A 22,143-nucleotide genomic window follows, 5' to 3' on the forward strand; every position below is an offset into this window, starting at 1 on the left:
GTGAAATGGCCAGCTAACTAGAACACCCCTGAAACCTATGGTTTTTTCTGTGAATATATATATATACATACATTACCTTACGTTGGAAATGTATTGTGTGGTAAATGATGCTTGGTTAAGGCATGCGTTGTATTGTCATACAACTAGAAAAACTACCTCCATGGCTGCCAATTGTTAGGAAATGATTTGTTGTCATTACGTAACTTCTTGCACCTTCGAGGCCCATGTGTAGCATTCTGGTGCATTTTGAGCACTGCGACACACTGCACGAGGTTGTGTGACGCATTGTCTACTTAGTAAATACCACTGTGTTATTCTTGCATTAGAATTTGCATGGGAACTTCCCTCTTGCATACATTAAAATCTGTGTGACGAAAGTAGATGCAACACAGGATTTGCACCTCGCAAGCTGACAAAAACGATGCAATCTGCCCAGTGCGTCACTTTGTAAATATAACTTAGGCCCTTGCATTATCGTGAGTAGATTTGCATGACGCTTGGACGACGCATGGACTACACAAGAGCTTAGTAAATCCGGGCCTTTGCAGTTGAGGTTGATCCTAAATGTTATACATATTTAGTGCTCCTACTCTTGCAGTGTGATGGCCTCTCTTCTATGCAATGTTGAGCTGCCACGAGGCCCTTGTCCTATGTAACACTCTCAGCTAGTTGTGGCTTTTTAACTAACCTCACATTTCACTCTTCTAGGTTGTCGGGTAACTCAGTATGGCTGCAACATGTCATAGAGTCAGGAATAGCCTGCATACATCAGCAGCAATGCATGGTGCCTTCGAGGCACTACATGAGACTAGTACAACTCAGTATGTGGCTACTACCACACACCGTGCCTCTGTGGCTAGGATGCCCCCTCACTCCATGTCACTGCAGATAATATTTCTATTCCTGGGATTTTAACATATCATATGTTGTTATTGTATGTAAGCCCAATTAACTCGAGGCAAGCAAACCGAGGGTACAACATACAGGATGCATAAGGCTGTAACATAAAAGCCTAGAAATTGAATTAGTGTCCATAATGATTGAAGTGCTCATCGTGCAAGAGTCTAATAGGAAAGCCCCGGTATTCAGTACCAGGGGAAGAGTCCAAGATGTTCCACTGCAGCAAAATCAGCCAGTCGCGAGAGCGCACCTGGGGTGTTTGCTTGACCCATCTGTGACCGTCCTGATTGGCTGCATGAAGCAGGGGGCAGGAGACAACCTCTGATGCCCTGAGAGAAAAAGAACACAATGTCAGGATATCTGGTGATAAGCACGATTCATTTTGGAACTGGCTGTAATGTGGAAAATGTTCAGTATGCTTCAGCCTAGCACCAGTTGTGTGTCGCTGGGCGGGGCTGTCTGCAGAAACTTGTGGTAGGTACAGTGACAACTGCACAACCTTTCTGCAAGAGAACAGTGAGCGCTGCAGAGACATGCACCGGCTGTCACTACTCCAAGGATTGGAAGAAACAGTGGAAACACAGAACATCTGCACTAAAATAAGAGGGACCACTCGCAGACCTCTTCTGAGGGAGGGGGACCAGTTCAGGAATTTCTTTAGGGACACTGTCCTTCCGGGACATTCCTCTTTGAGACACTTACAGATCAACTCCACACTGAGGAACAGAAACTACCCCAGAATCCTCCCTTTCAAGGTACAGTGACTGTGATGTCCAGCCGCAAATAATGACAGACACCAGGATTCATCTACATCTAACTTTATTGGGCTGCATCCATCACCTTCCCTGTCCCTGCTCTATCTGCCTCGTCCTATCCTCGCCCCTCCTCTTCCTCTCGCCCACCTGGCTCCACCCAGCCCAACGACAATACCGCTGACCCTCTACACCTTCCCCCTTTTTAACAAACGAAAAGAAATGACTGACTTGCTTATAGTTCTTCTATCAGTCGTCGCGGCCTGCGAATGTCCTGTCTCGGTCTCAGTGACATCGTTCCTGGCACAACCTCGGAATCTCCTTCAGGCCCAGGGCCCAGACTCTCTTCAGCTCCAGCATGTTCCCACGAACCTCACTCTCTGGTTGCCCACTCAGTCTTTGAAGCGACTCCTTCATACCAGGCGTGCATTTCTGAAAACAAGACGCATTTCGGGTGACTCATCGACTGTCCGATTCTGCAGTCACCATGGTACCCTTCTTCTGAGTGATTGTCAGTGGTTCAGCTCGGAACCTGCAGTCCATTTTTCGACATTGCTCCTGCTTGAAAAGGACACAGTCTCCTTCATGGAAAGAAGGTGATCGGGCTCCCCTTCTGGCATCGGCATACGATTTCATTTTCTCTTTCCCGCGACGATCGGCGGACACAACCTCTTGATGCATGTGAATCGGTGAAACTGCTCGTAGAGCGCCTTCCCATGTGGGTATCCTGTTCTGAATCGGTCTTCCTAGCATTAGGGTGGCAGGACATTTACCCGTGGTGGCATGGGGAGTTGTCCTATAGGCACGGAGAACCTCATTGAGAGCCACCTGGAGGTCCCTTCTCTCACAGATCGCTTGTTGAAAAGTTTTCTTCAGAGTGGCCATAAATCTTTCAATGGTGCCATTTGCCTGCGGCCATAAGGGCGTTATTTTCCGATGCGTGAAGTTCATGTGCCGCGCAAAATCACTAAGCTCATGTCCGTTGAACGGGGGGCCATTGTCCGTTTTGAGCACCTTTGGAATACCCCACACCGCAAACACTTCATCCAGTACCGCGAGAGTGCTGGACGCATTGGTGGATGATACAAACTGGGCTATAGGGAACCGCGAATATTCGTCCATAATTGCCAGGACATATTTCCCTGACTGAAGGGGTCCATAGAAGTCCATTGCAAGTTCCTGCCACACGCCACTGGGTAATTCAGTCATTCGCAAGGGAGCTGGGGGACTTCCTTGGCTAACAAGCTGACACTGTAGACAGTCTTTGAGAGTACGTTCCACCATCTGATCTAATAACGGGAACCACACTCTCTCTCTCAGGGCCCGCTTCGTTGCAACTACTCCCCGAGGACCTTCGTGAGCTAGATTGACAATCCCTTGTCGTAGTCGCATCGGAATAACAATCCTGTGATCCCTTAGCAGAAGCCCTTCCGAGGTGGCAGACAGCTCCTCACTCGCGTGTCTGAATGCCTGCAATTCTTGGTGGCCAGCTAGATCCTCTGGGTCCTCCTCATCATCAGCTCTCCACCTGTTGGTCTGCAGGCGACTGAGTACTTTCTGAAGAATGACGTCTTGCGCCGTCGCTTCCACAATGGCCTCCAGTGGAACCGCCGGCGGTTGAGCCTGGCCCACGACAAAGTGGACATATTCCTCAGCAATGGATGCCTTGGGTGCCGGCGCAGGTCTTGGGTGGCGAGACATGTAGTCGGCCGGGTTGGCTGACTTGCCCGGCTTGTGCAGTATGGTGTAGGTGTATTCTTGCAAACGCAAACCCCACCGCTCTATCCGAGGTGGCATCTTCGACCGTGGATTCCCAAAGATGGTGACGAGCGCCTGGTGATCTGTCACCATCGTGAAGTGTTTGCCGTAGATGAACACATGGAAGTGTTCGCAGGCCCAGACGACCGCCAGATTCTCCTTCTCTGGCTGAGAGTAGGCCTTTTCGGTGTCAGACAAACTACGACTTGCATACGCTACGATATGTCTCTGATCCTCCTTGTGGTCATACTGAGCCAGGATCGCCCCTAGGCCCACCGGTCTGGCGTCCACGGTTATTTCCGTCTTCCGTTTGGGGTCAAAGTATGCCAAGTTGTCAGCTGTCTCAACGGCCCGTTTGATGTCCTGAAAGGCCTGCTCACACTGACGGGTCCAGTCGAACAATTGTCCCTGCTTAGTGAGGATGCGAAGCGTAGTCCTTAATGTACCTCGCACAATAACTGGCCATGCCCAGAAAGGAACGGACATCGCTCACATCCTGAGGGCTCTTGGTGTCATTTAAAGGCAGCACTTTCTCAGGGTCAGGCTTCCTCCCTGCTCCAGAAAACACATGCCCAAAGAACTTGAGGGTGGACCGATGGAACTCACACTTCTCCTTGTTCAATGTCAGGTTGGCGTCCAAGAGAGCGTGGCATACCCTATCAAGGGCCTTGTCATGTTCTTGGACGTTGGACCCATACACAAGAATGTCATCGCTATAGTTTAGAGTGTTAGGTATGTGACATATGGTTTGGCGTATTGCTTCCTGAAAGATCTGCGCAGCAGAAGAAATGCCAAAGCTTAATCGTTTATAACGATATAGACCCAGGTGTGTCGCAACCGTCGTTATGTACCTGGATCGTTCATGTAGTTCCAGCTGGTGGTAGCCTTTGTTTAAGTCCAGTTTGGAGAATACTCTGGCCCCATTTAGCGCAGCAATCATATCACTCAAATGAGGCCCAGGATGTCGTTCACGCTCAATCACGGTGTTGGGAAGCCGCATGTCCACACACAATCTCACTTTTCCAGAAGTGCCCTTCTTGGGGACGATAACTACTGGTGATACACATGGGGTGGGGCCATCAGTCCTTTCAATGATGTCTGACGCGAGCAGTTCTTGCAGCTCATCCTCCACAGCTTGCTGAAGGTGGTATGGTACCCATCGGGGGTGTTGAGCGACAGGTCGGACCTGCTCATTGATGTGGAGCCGGACTTGACATTTGTTCAGCCTTCCCAACCCCGTGAACAGCTTGGGGAATTTGTGTAGTATGTCCCGATCCCCACTGACATGATATAAGATCTCAACCAGACGAAGTCTCTCGGCCGTTGGTAAGCTGAGGAGGCAATCAGCTTCCGGGCCATCAATTACATGTACTACAGCAGATATAGACTTGTTCTGGTGCCGAAGAGTGGTTTGGAATTTCCCTAGACAGGGGAGTGGTTTCTTGGACATCCAGGTGAAAACTCGGACGTATGCCGGGCACAACGGTGGTGGTGGCTTCATCTTTTTGTACTCCGTCACCGGGATGTAATTCAGTGATGCCCCACTGTCCAGGACAAATTGCGTGTCATAATTGCCCACACTGATGTCCAGTCTGGGGTAGGTCTTTAATTGGTCTGGATCGGCAACCATACTGGCATACTCGACAGTGTACTCGGATTTGCACGACCCCGATCGAGAGTCTACAGATGGTGATCTTCTTGCCCAGCGAGATCTCCTAGATTCCCGGCTGGAATGAGATGAGCTGGAGGACGACTTTGGCCGATCTTGTACTGCTTTCACGTGGTGTCGCCTGGTGTCCGAACGAGTTGGCCTCATCGCGTCATCCTTCCTCTCCCGGCGATATTCACCACAAGTCGCCTCGAAATGATTAGTTACCCACACTTCCGGCATTGCTGCCCCATGGCCGGACACGCTTCTCGGTGCGGGAAGTCATATCCACATCGGTAACAATTCTTTCCCCCTTCCTGCCTCTTGTCTTTCCTCCTTGATCCGTGTCTTCTGTGTTCAGTGTACCTCTGGCGCGAGGAGGGCCTAGAGTGGTACCGGCGCTCCTTCGAGTGTCTACGTCGGTGACTGTCTTGCACCCGGCATGCTTGCTCCTGTCTTTCAGGGCGCCCGGCTTCCATACTCTTAGCTTGCTCCTCCGCCTGGTCATACACTCGAGTCATCTCTTCTATTTCCTCTAGGTTGTGACTTTTCCTCAGCAGCCTCCTCCTCAGTGTCTCCGACTGACACCCATCAATGATCTGCGACCGAATGGCATCATCCGTTGAGAAAGCATCAAAATCGCAATATCGGGACAATCGACGCAGTCGTGTTATGAACGAACTCATCACCTCCTCTTTCCCTTGACGAGCTTGATGAAAGGTGTACCTCTCATAGTCCACATTTCGTTTCGGCAGAAACTTTCTGTTGAGTGCCTCACGCACTTTATCAAAAGTTCCGGTGTCCGCACGAGGTAGTTCCTTGATGATCTTGCTAATCTCTTTGCCGACCAGATTGCGCAGCGCAATCACTTTGTCCTCATCTTCGGTCACCTTTGACCCTTTAATATAATCCTCAAAATCTTCCAGCCATTCTTGCCATCTGGGGCCCATACTCTCCCCAACCGTCAACGGTAGCGGCTCTGGTGGGCGCAGGTGCGACACGCTCGTCACGATCGGCGTGGTGTCAGCCCGTTGCGGCGAGTTATGATTCGACATCCTGATAGCACGTGCCTAACTCGGCCGGTCCTCCCACGGGCACACTTATTCTTTTTTTTTTTTTTTTTTTTTTTAAAGTTTTATTGAACAATAATTCGATTACAAGCACGGGCCTACAACCACCAGGGCCGGCCGCTAAGTACAGAATGAAATATACATTTATCAAAGCTGCAGTCGGTTCCCGGGGGTCGGCCCCGTAGTGAGTCCGGATAGTTCTAGAGGCACAGGAGACTTAGATCAAACAAACACAGAGAACTAAAAGAAAAACAAAAGGCGAGGCATAAAGACAAACGGCGCAGGTCAGGCTTCCTCCGGGGAACTCCAGGTCAGACCATTAAGCAGCACACGAAAGGAAGGAGTACCGGGAGGCTGGGGACGGGGGGGGGGGCCAAGGGAACTGAACGTCCATATGTAGTCATTCCAAAAGGTGCCCGGAACCGTCAAGGGTCAGGGGGACATGGCGATATCGGTGTCCACCCGGGGGGGCGTACAGATACCCCCGCGATAAGCATTCCATTGCCCCCAGATTCTGCCCCATGCCCCCGGCTTACCACGGGCAACATACACAGTCTTCTCCCTGAACATACACCAGTCCATATTCTCCTTCCATACTGACACGGTGGGCGGCCGCTGGGCACCCCAAAGCTGCGCTATATCTCTCTTGGCAATCATGTTCCCCAGGGCCGCCCACCGAGTCTGAGCCGCGCTATAATCATTGGGCTCCCACACATTCAGGACACAGCGACGCACCTCCGGCAGCAGCACAACCCCAGTGACCTGTCCCATAACCGTATGTACCCGGCGCCAGTAGTCCGCCACCTCGCGGCACTCCCACAGGATATGGAGAAAGGTAGCACTGAGCCCACAACCCCGCTTACAGAGCCCATCATCGGAATATCCCATCGAGACCAAGCGAGGACCCGTCACATACACCCGGTGAAGAATCTTAAGCTGTACCAGCCGGAGACGGGCTGGAATGGCGACCTCTTTGGGGGACGACAGTGCAGACTGCCAGTCCTCGTCGTCCAATTCCACCCCATCCCCCGTCCAAGCCTCCCGAAGGCGCACCAAGAGGTCAGCCCGGTGATTAATCAGTTTCTTATAAATTAAAGAAATAGTGCTGTCCGGGACATGTCCGTCAAGTATGCGGTCCTCGAGGGGCGAGGAAACCGGGATCGTGGTCCCCTCTCGAAAGACCGAGAGAAGGGCGTGTCGAACCTGGGCATAGCGGAAGAACTCCCTGTCCGTAAGCTCATATTCGGCCTGAAGGGCCGCGAAAGTCTTAACCGCGCCCTTATGCCACAGGTCTCCCACTTTGCTGATACCAATCGTGTCCCACTGGTCAAACCCCTTCGTAGTCCAGAGGCTCCCCAGGCGATCGGAAGCAAACAAAGGAGTAGCACATGTCAGTCGCTCACCCCAGCCCGTGGCCGCAGTGGCGGCCCTCCAGGTCCGCACAGCAATCTTAGTAGGACCCGTAAGGGTCCGGCCAGCCGAGCGGGAGTACAGCGCCCTGTTATAGTCCCCGCCGGGAAGCAGGAACTTGTCCATCTCATACGCCGGGTTCAGGCCAGGCGCATACGTGGCATGGTTGATGGCCGAAAGCTGCGCGGCCCAATAATACCTGCGAATGTCGGGAAGCGCGATGCCCCCGTCATACCAGGGGAGAGTAAGCTTAGCAAGAGCAATACGCGCCCGCCCGTCCCACACCAGTCTCCTCTGCAGGCTCTCTACCTCCCGAAAGTAGGCCACTGGGATGACATCGAAGGAATTCTGGAGTGCATAGAGGAACCTGGGAAGGGACATCATTTTGAACAGCGCGGCCCGACCCAGGGGGGACAGGGGCAGCCTGCACCACCGGGCCGTATCCTCTCGCAATCGCCGAAGCGGACGCAGGAGATTCAGCTCATAGCGAGCCACCGGGTCCAGCGAAACGTATATCCCCAGGTACTTAAAGCCGCTCAGTGATACCTGGATCGGAAGCCGAGGCGGTAGGAGTGGAGGACCACCGGAGATCGGATAGACGCAGGACTTAGACCAATTGATCGTGAGACCCGAATTATTCCCAAAGGAAGTCAGAACGTCAAAGAGGACGTTGAGCGACTGCCGCGGTGAGGTGAGATATAGGAGAATATCGTCCGCATACAGCGAAACCCGATCTTCAAAGCCCGGGGCCCACCGGATCCCTCGAAGCGAGGGCTCCCAGCGGAGCCAAGCCGCGAGTGGCTCCAGGGCGAGAGCGAAGAGCAAAGGGGACAACGGGCATCCCTGCCTCGTGCCCCTGCCGAGGGCAAAGGGCCGAGAGACCCGCCCGTTCACCACCACCTGAGCCATGGGTCCCGTGTACAGAAGCTTCACCCAGCCAATAAATCCTTCTCCAAAGCCAAATTTAGCCAAGACAGCCCAGAGGAATGGCCACTCGATGGTGTCAAAAGCCATCGTGGCATCCAAAGAAACCAGCACGGCCGGTTCGGAGAGGAGCTCCGCCCTGGCAAGGGCGCCATGAAGACGCCGCAAGTTAAGAGCGGTGTTACGATGCGGGATGAATCCGCATTGGTCCGGATGAATCAGATCGCACACGACGCTCAGGAGACGATTGGCAAGGACTTTCGCCAGGATCTTAGGCTCCGCATTTAGCAGTGAAATAGGCCGGTAAGAAGTACAGCGATCTCGCGGCTTGTCCTCCTTGGGGATAACGACTATCGTGGCCAAACGCTGATCGGCCGGGAGGGAACCCGCCGCCAGAGACTCACGGAACATGCGACTGAGGAAGGGCGCAAGCTTGTCAGGGCGCAATTTATATAGCTCAATGGGCAGACCGTTGGGACCCATAGCCTTGCCCGAGCGAAGGGAGCGGATCGCGGTCGCTATTTCATCCACCGACAAGGGGGCGTCCAGCCGCTCACGGTCCTCAACGGACAGGCAGGGCAAGGCGATATCCCTCAGTAGAAGGCGAGAGTCGTCCTCATCCCTGTCAGTCACTGGGGAGTACACAGCCCGGAGGTGGTCGGCAAAACATTCCACAATCTCGTCAGGCTCCGTCACACACACACCATCCGCAGCACGCAACTCCGGGACCACACGATTCACTCTCTCCTTCCTGTCCAGCCACGCGATCAACTTTCCCGCCTTGTCCCCGGCATCGTACAGTCGACCCTGCTGCTGGCACACTTATTCTTGTCTAGCCTTTGGCTGATGCTTGATCCCTTTCCTTCTTCCTCTTGGCTCGTCAGGTACTTATTTAAGCTCGGGCCTGACTTAAAGATGGCCGCCCCTATACTTCTTATGGGGATGTCCCACTCAGGACCGCCTGACTCCAAGATGGCCGCCGCTCAGGGTTGCTCACTCCCACGAGGTCTCGTCTGCCACCCTCAGCCAGCCTGCTGCACTAATCTTAAGCGTTCCCACAGTCACAACACTCTTCTAGTGCATCCCCTGCACTTCAGGCCTCATTACCTGGCACAGCGCGCTCGTTCTTTTTTTCACACGTGCCGTTGCTCACGCATCGGGCGTGAGATCGTCATTTAGCGCGTAGCAGCGCTCATGCAGCCACGTGGTTTTCCGCTCCGGTATAACCACCGGTCACCACAGGAACCGCCAGCATCAGTCGGGGTGGGCTCCCGCTCCTGCTCTCACGTCCTCTGGTGGCACTCGATGCAGCGCGACTCAGCGCTCGACACAGGGTACGTTTTTTTCTCTCGTACGTTACCGGCCACACCAAGGGACAGGGGCACGATTTCTCCAGCTTGTGGGGGTACTGGGCTATACCATCCCACCCTCGTCGCCAGCTGTGATGTCCAGCCGCAAATAATGACAGACACCAGGATTCATCTACATCTAACTTTATTGGGCTGCATCCATCACCTTCCCTGTCCCTGCTCTATCTGCCTCGTCCTGTCCTCGCCCCTCCTCTTCCTCTCGCCCACCTGGCTCCACCCAGCCCAACGACTATACCGCTGACCCTCTAAAGTGACCACACAGGAAATCTTGGGATAGTGATGTCCCAGAGCCTCCCCCTGAGGACAGTGATCACTCCAGGAATTACAACTGACCCCTCGCCGTGGGCCTGTGATAACCAAGACAGGACAAACCCACCAAACTCCTACATCGCCCCAACAGAGGATTGCCAAATTGCTCCATATCCACCGGAGATCATGTATGAATTCCATAAAATAAAGGTGGGGCGCGAATAATGCAATACTTCAAATCAGAGAATGGAAGGAGTTGTGGCATGTGTTTGTGTCAAGTGTCCAATAGGACTAATAACTTGATAATGATTTGTAAAGAAAAGACTAAATACATCATGTTCAAACTCTTTGAAGGGATTAAGCAACACTATCAAAACTCACAAAGGGCACTCACTTCTGGACGTTTCACAGGGTACAGTACATTACCCCCTTCTGGAAGTGAAGTGACCATCTCAGAACCGAACAATTACAATTGACTCCGTAACCTGTTCCTTGACATGTCCTGGCGGACCGAAACACTCCCGCCCCTGCCCTGAAGAAGATTCACCAATTCATGGGCAGTGAGTGCTCTAGTTCTTTTGTTAAGGACAGTGACCATGACAACACCTTTCCTTCAATATTCCTTTTCTTCATCTGAGTCATTGAGAACTCATTTCGGAAGATGACGAAGACATGGTCGTGCCCCACCTGAATCCACTGGTGACCAAAAATCATTATCAATATTCCACCCCACCAGTATGATAGGAACCTTCTAACCCTGTTGAACACAAGCATCTCATTCTTACAAATAGAATAACAGCATTTGCAGTAATCTGAGGAATTCAGTGCTTCTTTAGAAGACAATCTACACCCTGTGTGTCAGATGTGGGTAGCACTTTAACTATCCTTGAACTATTAATAATGTTCATTTGAATGTACCTTCCTAACTTAATTAACAAAGTTGTCAAACCTATACAAAATGTATACTAAAACAAGCACGTGTATCAGACTGAAAGGTACAATTATATAACTCCTATATCACAGACCATTCTTCACATTTAATGTCAAATAGACCAGTACATTAATCATGTGATAACTTGATCAGTAACAGCATGAAAAGGAGTAACAGCATGTAGAACAAATGTACTATAAGTGTTTCGAATCCCACTAACTCAAGGGCATTAAATGTGCTCCGCTTATAGTATTTTACAGAAAGCTCCACAAATCAACCTGGAAATAGCATTATAAATTGCATGACATTGAATGGAACAGCTTGGCTGACTAACTTTAGGTTTGACTTCATCTGTAGAACTGGACTCCCACAGAGTAATGTGCTACCCATCCGCCAATGGCTTCAGCGCCTCGCCTGGGGTAGCAAGTGCTAAAAAAAAGTACCAATAAAATGTGAAAGCCCCTTAATCCCCCCTCCAGTGGGATCCTATCTCCCAAAACTAATTTTTTTCAGGAAAGTAAGCCCACGTGAGAGGCCCTAAAGCAGGAGTGTGGACAGAAGTAAGTGGAAATTAAGATTTCTTGCAAAAGGACACATTTGCACTTATAGGCATTTTATTCCCAGCTGCAACTGCCAGCCCAGAAATTTACACGTTTACTGTCATGCCATTTCCCATGGCCTAATGTTGTAGACCACAATGCACAACAAAAAAGTAACCTGAACCTCCAAAATGCACCTGAAGAGTGAGAAAGATTATTCTGGCCGTAGGTAATGGCCCATGAGGGTAAAAGGACCTGTTGACGTGGTCTTCCAGGTAGGTGTGACGGAAAGGTTGTTGGGAATGCTGCATCCAACCAAGAAATCCATCCTGGATAAACCTCCATGCTAACTTTGGATACCAATGACTTTAGCATTATATGTCTAGCTCAGTCTAATTCTAAGTAATGCTTATAATTAGGAGGGTTGTATAGGATGGGTTGGTTTTTGGTTTTGTTTATTGTTTATATACTTGTGGAATCACTGATGTCAGCTTATGAAGGTTAATAATTCTAGCATGAAAAACATCTGGCCAAGAACTATGATGTTATTCATCTCAGCCCCAGTCCAAGCTTCCACTGATAATCTAGCTGTAATACATATAACTCTCAAATACATAGTAAGATACGTAGTCACAAATGTCACGAAACATTGGCTTCAAATATGAGTGTAAGAAACCCACAAAAGACGAGAGAGCTCTTGCAGCTCGATTTGCCTATACACAATATTACCCAAGATGGTTAAATAATGTACATGGATGAATCCACCTCTGGTGAAGCGAGCTGGCTTTGAAAGAGGGCCATTCCTGGAAAGTCTGTCTACACCCACAGAGTGTGTGGGTATTTACAAACGTAACGACTTGCGTTGTAATGCCTGCGTTGTAAAGATATTGCGATGTGAAGACTGCGATGTAACGTCACATATTCGTGTGCAACTGGTGATATGTTGGTTCTGAAGAGCTGCAAGGCTGTGATGTGGAGACTGGCCTTGTCGTCAAGCTGCTGTCAAGGTGAAATGCAAGGACCTGGGATGGAGATGTGTTGGTTCCGAGGACTGCGAGGGTGATGCCCCTGGCCCAATCCACGTAGCAGTGGTGATGTGTCAGTTCTGCTCAAGGATGCGTCACTCAGCTGTGGAGACGTGTCAGTTTAGCTTAAGGATGCGCTACTCAGCAGAGGAGATCCATCAGTTCTGCTGGTCCAGGACTGGGGTGGCACCACTTACTTGGCAGGGAAGACGCACGGATAGCAGAGTTCAGGTGCAGATGCAAGGTTTTTGGAAGCCTGTTGTGTCCCTGAGGCTTCAGATCAGGAGGCCAGCTAACTAGCCCTTGGAGTTACTCTGGGTTCTTGAGGTCAAGAGATGCAGGTCCAGTCCTTCTCACCCAGGCAAGAGGGCAGCAGGCCAGCCCACCAAAGCAGGAGTCCAGCAGTCCTTCTCCCTTGCAGAGTACCCACAGGTCCAGACGTGCATTGAAGTGGTTTTGTCTGAGGTCCAGTACTAATACCCAGTGGTGCCTTTGAAGTGGGGGAGACTTCAAATACATGTCATTGAAGTGCACAGATGTCTTCCCTTCCTGCCCTGGCTCCAGACTCACTACAGGCGGATATGCTGCCCTTTCTGTGTGGACAGGAAACAACTTATTCAGGTGTAAGTGAGACTCTGCCGAACTCTTCCCTCCCATCCTGCCAGGATGGCCCATCAAGGCATACCTAAGCTCCTGTTGAGTGTGTCTGTCTAGGTGAATACACAAAGCCCAACTGCCAACTACACCCAGTCGTGATCAAACAGGCTGCAGGCACCAAATGGCTAAGGCAAGAAAATGCCAACTTTCTGAAAGTGACGTTCCAGAAATGTAATTTAAAATCCGACTTCACCATAAGTTATAATTTTAAATTAGGATTCCAGGGGCACTAAACATGAAACAATCATATCTTCCCATTTGGAAATTAGGTAATCCCAATGTTATCCTATGGGAGATATTGGCCTTCCAGTAGTGAAAAAAGAATGTAATAGTTTTTCACTATCAGCACATGTAAAACTAAAAAGTACATGTTCTGCTTTTTGAATACATTGTACCCTGCCCTGTGGGCCGTCCAGGGCCTACCCTAGGGGTGATTTATATGAATTAAAAATGAAGGTTTGGGCCTTCCAAGAGGTTTAACTTGCCAGGTCGACATGACAGTTTGAAACTGCACACACAGGCTCTGTGGTGGCAGACCTGAGACATGCTTACAGGGCTCCTTAAGTGGATGGCACAATGAGTACTGCAGGCCCACTAGTAGTAGTTCATTTACAGGCCCGGGGCATAAGTAGTGCACTTTACTAGGGACTTATAATAAATTAAATATGCTAATTGTGGATAAGCCAATGTTAGCACCTTTTAGGGACAGAATACAAGCACTTTAGCACTGGTTAGCAGTGGTAAAGTGTGCAGAATCCTAAGGCCTGCTAAAAACGTAGTCAGCAAAACCAGAAGGTCTGAAGGCAAAAAGTTAGGGGAGTCCATGCCAAGGATGCCAGGTGTAGCTAGGTGTTTTGGGGGACAAACAAAGGATATTGTCACAAATCGGATACCTGCTCAGTTCTCAAACAGTGGGTTCTATGTGTCCCAAACGAATTGTAGCCTGAATCACAAAATGGTATGCTTTAGATCTAGATCGGGAACATTGTAAGTTCTGCCTCCCATTTTGTGGATTGTCTGGAGTGGATGCGGAAGCCATGGTCCTCCCAGACATCTTCTCTTACAGCTTATTCTGTCAATGCTTTACACTTGCACTAAAGCGCTTGTGCTCTGTTGAGGTGCAGATCTATTGCCATATTGACTGAGGCCAAAATAGGTACACAGACAGGGGCACTAATGGGGTCAGATTGCTTTTCATGATTCAAATGTTGCTTCCTTTTGACATAAAGAAATAGTTGTCTGTTCTTTTGCTCTTTCCCATGAGTAAATTGCTACATGCTAAAGAAGCCCTGTACATTTTCTTCTTGGTAAAAGGATACAATGCTGAAAAAGAAAACAACGCTTGAAAATAGATACATATTCACTTGTCTCTTTGTACACAAGTTGTAGGCCTGCACAACGCTGTCATTTCAACACAATAGTCTCCTGGAAAGTTCATGCCTGCCAGCTAATATGACGACTTTCCATCAAAAGTAATTTAGAATTCAGAGAGGCATTTAAGACCTAGCTGTTTCAAAGTCATGATTTAACAATCTTTCAAACTATAATTTGCTATGTTTTGTATAAGCAATTTGCAAAACTATCCTTACATAACAGAGTAGCTACTTATTTGACCACCCTTAAACTCAAGTAGGAAAGCATGAAAGAAAGGCTACAGTGCGATATAAAGTACTGGGGCGAAGTGGTTTCACTAGCTACTCCAATGGGATGCGTGTTGCTACCATTGCTCTCTCCTTATTAGATTGTTGTTCCTGAGCAGTAAGATTCAGACTTACCTAGGTTCTCTTTGAATATAAGGACGATTCCATCTGAAGGGATTTTGATTGATGCTGTGGGTTGACGGGTTCTTCTGAAAATGGTCGCCAATATTCAAATTTAGGTAAATATAATTGTTATCTTTTTAGCTTGGTAGAAGGGTAAGGTAGAGGGAAGTGCTACTTTATCAGCGAAACAAAATAATTCTGAGGTAGGGTAGAGGTAAGCACTGCCTACTGGAAATACAGAATTCTTGTGTAAATGAACAGAACTATCTCCTTGGTTTAGCGAAACAGGCAATGGTGGTGTTTTTATGTCGTTACTAACAGATTTTGATTTAAGAAAACGTAAGAAAAGGTTGCAGATACATTTTTGTAAAGGAGAAGCAGGAGTAGCGAGAAACGCTGACATCAGCAAGACTGCGCTGGGATTGGCCAGCTGTAGAGAGACGAGGTTTTACGGATTGGTGCATTAGTGTAAGACGCGCTAGGAGTGGAGAATTGCCAGTGTGACGTAGACACACAGGATTGGTGTGTTAGTGTGAGCCGCGCTGGGATTGGAGAATTTCAGGATTGACATAGACGCACAGGATTGATGCGTTAGTGTGAGTCGCGCTGGGATTGGGGAGCATACAGAATAGTCGCAAGAGAAGGGATTTGAAAAATCTAGTGATTCAGAACAAAGGATAAATAAAAATGATGTATTACGATCCTCCTGAGAAAGAGAAAAAGAAATGGTTTGGGAAAATTAAAAGCCTATTTAAAAGGGATAAGCCGATTGTGACTAGGGAAGGACAGATACTTCCTCCACCGAAATCGCCGGCATCTTTTATGGTAGCAAAATATGGGTACCATACATGTATTTGGCTCTGGAATTGGGCAAAGTATATAAAAGAAGATCGAGTCCTAGCATTTCCAGAAATGGTTCATTTAGTTTAGCGGTAATAAGAAACTTAAGAGAAAGAATGATGAGGTTGGGACCGAGACCTAGACCTACTCAGTTCGAGGCTTTGATGGAATGGGAAGAAGAGATGTATGAAAGGGAACGGCATAGGAGTGGAAGAAGGTATAATTACATGTTTGGTCGACATTGTGGCCAGGAAAGTCATGATGACAAAATGAGAAGATGGCGGAATGCAAACATGACTGATGGTATGTTTCCATTGAGAAATGCTGAAGAGAGAAGTGGTAGAAAGTGTACAGAAAAGAGAAACAATACAGGGTCAGAAGGTTATAAGTATGGTGTGAATGAGTCAGAGGATGAAGTGCTAGAAGACATGTTTTATAAAAGTCCTCCACCGTATCAACCAAATTCTACATTGCTGACGCCGAGTGCGCCGGTAAAAGAAACCCTGCTAAATAAAAAATTTGAGCAAACGCCACCTGATTTAGGGAAACATAATCCATTTAGAGACTCTGAAATGGCACAACCAGTTAGGACTGGAAATGAAAATTCGTCTGAACTAGCTAGGACTACTCTGGAATTAAATGAGAAAATTAGAGAATTAACTAGAAATATGGAAGCAGTAACGGTACCTGTAACTATAGGGCCAGTGAGGCCTGTCTTTGATAAACAGAAAGATAGTGAGCATGGTTTAACAGTTCCCTACAATAGTAATAAACGAATCGAGACGGAAAGAAGTGGATCTGGAGGAAATGCATGGGGAAAAACGGTAGGAACATCAGGTTTAAGTACTCCTAAAAATCTGACTATAAATCTAAGTCCAGCAAGTAAGACGCTGATGACAACAGAATCAGCACCAGAAACCCCCAAAAGAAATACGGAGAGAATAAGAAGTGAAACAATCCCTGTAGCTCCCACTTCTAAAGAATTAAGTGATTGGTTAAGGAGTTTTCAGTGAAAGGATACAGAACCTCAACCTTTAGATGTGGCAAAATTAAAAATAACATTGGAAGAATTAATAGAAGGGACTATTGCAACTGAAAAATTAAAAGCATATCAGGACGAGGAGCTAATGTTTCTCTGCAAAAGTATAACTTGGAGAGCGAGGAGTTTGCATGAGAAACTTGAAAAAACAGCGAGTGAAATGGGCATTGACTTTGAGAAAATAAGATCATTACAGAAGCCATATAGAGTAGATTTTTCTGAGAAAGATATTGAAAATCTGAATACTGCAGGGAGATTGACTCAAATTAAAGAATTGATTGCCTTGTTAAGGAAATGGGGTGATGTAGACTTATGTAAAAGTAGGTGGTTTTGAAAGAGAGAGGATGTGACAGACAAAACATTTTCGGCTTTTCCGGTAAGAGAAAAGGAGACAGTAGTAACTCAGTGTCCCATGAGGGAGATCCCAAGAGGGGGTTATGTACATGTTCCTTGGACTAGACAGGACATTTTGTCATTAACCAATGATTTCCCAAGGTTAAAAGGAAAAACCCGTCGAGTGGTATCGACAGGTGGAAAGGTTTGTTAAATTATCAAAAGTGTTGTGGATAGATTTGAATGGTCTTTTCGATATAATTGTACCTGCAGACTTTTGGGCAGAATGTAAAATTACAGTAGGTTGGCCAACTCAAGAGTACCCTAGGTATCGTAAGACGGGAGCCCCGGATCCAGAGGTAATGAGAAAATATGAACAGGTAATTACTTTTTTGAAAAATAAAGTGCCACCAAAAGAAACCGATTGGGTAAAAATAGATAGAACTCACCAAGAGGTTAAGGAATCTGTCCACGCCTATTATGAAAGGTTACTTTTAGCTTTTAAGCAATACAGTGGTGATGAGAAATTGAGTGAAAAGGATTAAAGTCATTTTGTATATCGATTTGTTTATGGGGTAACACCTGAAGTAAGCAAAATGATCAAACAGCATAGAGTGGATTGGCAAAATAAAAAGATAGATCAAGTGTTGCTACATGCAAAATATCTTAGTGATGAAATCGAGGCAAAACACCGCAAACTGAAAGAGAAGTTAATGTGGGCACAAGTTAAGGTAGCGGAAAGACAAGAAGCCCAATTGATTGAGCAGGCTAATGGCATGGGCCAAGTTAGACAAAAGCCTAATATTGGAAAAGGAAAGGGACAAATTAGCTTAGAGGAAGCAAAAAAGAAATGGCCATGTCATAATTGCGGAAAATTAGGGCATTGGAAATCCGAGTGTAAATTACACCCGAGTGCTAATGGTGATAATGCATCATTGAATCCACAGGTGCAGAATGAGGTGAGTTGTCAACCGCCGCGACAGCAGCAGGTTGTTGCCCAACAGTGTGAGGTGCCAAAGCCACCTTTTCCACAGAGCGTAAATCCTCAGAGATACAGTAATGAGACAGGATTCTACACCGAGGAACAGGTAACCAAGCTACCGCGCGCTAGTGCTGTTTCGCAGTATTGGCTGCAGTGCGATGAGAGTGAGTCAGAAGAGAGTTATTGACGGTGCCTAGGAGGGGAAGAGGAGTGCGTACTTGGCGCAACTCGAGAGGTAGACCAGACAGGACCCTTTGTGGATGGAAAGGTAAATGATGAAAATATTACTTTCCTAGTAGATACTGGTGCAACTGTCAGATCAGCTGATGTTAAAAATCTTCCTCTCTCGGGTGACACAATCCAAGTAGTCGGAGTCTCAAATAGACAGATAAAAACTTATTTTACTGATCCTGTTAAAAGTTAAAATAGGGAAATTCACCAACATGCATAGATTTGTCGTGTGTGATATTAGCCCTGTGAATTTGTTTGGGAGAGATTTGTTGTGCAAAATGAACTGTACGATCTTCTGTACCCCGGATGGCATAGCTTTTGAAACTCCTGATGAGGATGTACTGTATAGAATGACAATGGCAAATTCGGAACCTGAAACTACCGAGGCATTTGTTGTATTTGATCCGGAGGGATTGCCTCAGGAATTGAAGAAAACAGTGAAACCCGAGGTATGGGATTTCACAGGAGAAGATATGGGGTTAATGAAAAGAGTAGACCCTGTGAAAATAACCGTAAAAGAAGGAGTAAGCTACCCGAACATTCCCCAGTATAAATTGACACCGGAAATAATTGCAGGAGTGACGCCTGTAATATACAAAATGATTGAACAGGGAATTTTGAGAGAAATGAGTAGTCCGTGTAATTCACCGATCATGGGTTTGAAGAAGCCTAACGGAACTTTTAGGATAGTACAAGATTTGAGGAAAGTGAATAAAATTGTTGCACCCAGCTGTCCCATAGTACCGAACCCTTCGGTAATCCTATATCAGATTCCCCATGATGTGGAATGGTACACAGTCATCGACCTGTGTCATGCTTTCTTTTCTATTCCATTGCACCCTGATAGTCAACACATTTTTGCGTTCCGGTTCAGCGATCGTACTTTGGCATGGTGCCGTATCCCACAGGGGTATACAGAAAGTCCATCGATATTTAATCAAATTCTCAAGAAGTCCTTAGAAGATCTGAAAATGCCCGAAAGTTCAGTACTCATGCAATACATCGATGACCTATTGGTGGCATCGAGAACGCGAGAGGCATGTGTGGTGGACACAGTTGCGTTGTTGAATCATTTGACGGATGGAGGACTTAAGGTATCCCCATCGAAATTACAATTTTGTAAGAAGGAAGTACAATATTTAGGTCATAAGATTGAGAAAGGCCTGAGGAAAGTGACTGCAGACAGGATCAGAATAATAAAAGGAATGAGAGCACCAATGACTCAGAGAGAAGTGAGAATGTTTCTTGGAATGGAGGGATATTGTCGCCAGTGGATCAGCAACTTTTCGCTGATTGCAAAAGCTTTGGTACGATTGACAAAAAGTGATGTGAAAGACCCCCTTGAACTGAATAAAGAGGAGATGAAGGCCTTTAGGCAACTGAGAGATAGTTTGTGGGAAGCACCAGCTCTTGGAATGCCTGATTATGAAAAGGATTTTGAGCTCTATTGCAGTGAGAGAGATGGGTGTGCACTCTCTGTGTTAGTGCAAAGGCATGGAAAACTAAGACGACCAGTTGCATACTTCTCAGCTGTACTAGATCCTGTAGCTGTGGCTTTCCCTGGTTGTTTGAAAGCAGTAGCTGCTACTTGTAAGAGTTTGGAGCAGAGTGAAGGAATTGTGATGGGATATCCTGTGAGAGTGTTTGTACCCCATGATGTTGCAATTCTTTTGACAAGAAGCCAAACACAATTCATGATGCATAGTCGGCTGACGAAATATGAAAAAGTCATTCTGGGTGCTACAAATGTGAGTTTTGTGAGGTGTCTTAATGTAAACCCCTCAACATTGCTACCTGATGCTGTGAATGTGGAAGTGAAGGATGACGTGGATCATGATTGTTTGGAAGTGCTTGATTTTTGCACTAAGCCACGTCCGGACATAAAAGATGTGCCTCTGAAAGAAAGTGACTATGTGATGTTTGTGGATGGGTCATGTCTGAGAACTGAAGAAGGAATTCTGAATGCTGCGTATGCAGTATGTACGGTAGCGGCTGTGTTGGAAGCGTCTTGCTTGAAAAGAGTAAGATCAGCTCAGGTTGCTGAATTGTTTGCATTGACCAGAGCGTGTAAGTTGGGAAAGAATCTGCGAGTCACTGTGGTTACCGATAGTCAGTATGGATTTGGAGTGGTGCATGACTTTGGGCAGTTTTGGTCTCAAAGAGGGTTCTTGACGTCGAGTGGAACTCTGATCAGAAATGCTGAAGTGGTTGGGAAATTGCTTGAGGCGATACAGCTGCCTAAGCAAATTGCAGTTGTAAAATGTGCAGCCCACTCCAAGGGTACTGACTATGTGTCAGCGGGCAACGAATTTGCGAATGACATAGCGCAGTATTGTGCGTTAAACCAAAACTCCGTGAATCGGAATCGGGAAAAGGAAATTAACTCATGTCCCTTACTTTTTACTAACACTGTGAGTACTTGGGAGGAGGTGAGGCAGTTACAGGAAGAGGCAGGAGAAGAGGAAAAGAAACAGTGGATAAAATCAGGATGGGTTTATTGTGATGGGAGACCAGTAATGCCTGATTGCATGATTTCTACCATGGCACGGATGTACCATGGACAGGCACATGTAGGCAGGGATGCCATGATTTGACTTTTTAAACAGACCGGTATAATGCCAAGTTTCGGCTTGTAGCTGAGAGCCTTTGTCAAAGATGACTTATATGTCAGCAATACAATACAGGAAGGAAAACAGTGGTGAGTTTGGGAACAATAGGACGGGAGGGAGGTCCTTTCACTAGAATGCAGATTGATTTCATTGAAATGCCCCCATGTAATCGGCTAAGATATGTTTTAGTAGTTGTTTGTCTGTTTTCACGTTGGGTGGAAGCATACCCGACTAGAAGGAGTGATGGAGTTACTGTAGCGAAACTCCTATTGATAGAATTCATTCCTAGATTTGGTTTTCCAGTAACAATTGAATTAGATAGAGGAAAGCATTTTCAAAATGAAATTATAAAATTGATTTGTGAAGCATTGAATGTACAACAAAAACTACATTGTGCCTATCGTCCAGAGGCTTCTGGAGTGGTGGAACAGATGAATGGCACCATTAAAAACAGGTTGGGAAAAATGTGTTTGGCCACAGGTTTAAAATGGCCAGATGTCTTGCCTCTAGTGCTCATGACTATTAGGTCGATTCCTGATAGGAACAATGACCTGAGCCCCCATGAAATTGTTATGGGGAGAGCAATGAGACATGTTTTCATTCCTGCCAACAAACTACTGCCTATGTCTGATGACTTCGTTTTGGATTATTGCAAGGGGTTGGCTGATTCCGTTCATTCTGTGTTTCATCAGGTTGGACCGGATGCAACCACCCTTGAAAAGAAGCCAGCTCATGATTTGAGTCCTGGAGACTGGGTGCGGATCAAAGTGCATAGAAGGAGAAATTGTCTGGTCCCACGTTGGGGGAAACCACGTCAAGTGATTCTGACCTCAACTGCTGTGAAGTGTGCAGGGTAAAGAATTGGATTCATGCTAGTCATACTCTTCGAATCCCTAGTCCCAGAAATAGACCTGAGGAAGAGTATTTGGAAGAGTCCGATACCAGTTCTGAGTCGGAATCAGAAGAACGAAGAACGAGACAGAACTCAAGAGTGGGAGAATCGGAGTTGAGCCAAGTTGCGGTGCCAGATAACATACCACTGAGGAGACGACTGGAAATCTCTGACACTAGCTCAGAATCAGAGACTGAACAGGTGGGAATACAAGAAAGGAT

This window comes from Triturus cristatus, chromosome 3_2 (genome assembly GCF_964204655.1).
Source record: "Triturus cristatus chromosome 3_2, aTriCri1.1, whole genome shotgun sequence".
In the NCBI taxonomy this organism is placed as follows: domain Eukaryota; kingdom Metazoa; phylum Chordata; class Amphibia; order Caudata; family Salamandridae; genus Triturus; species Triturus cristatus.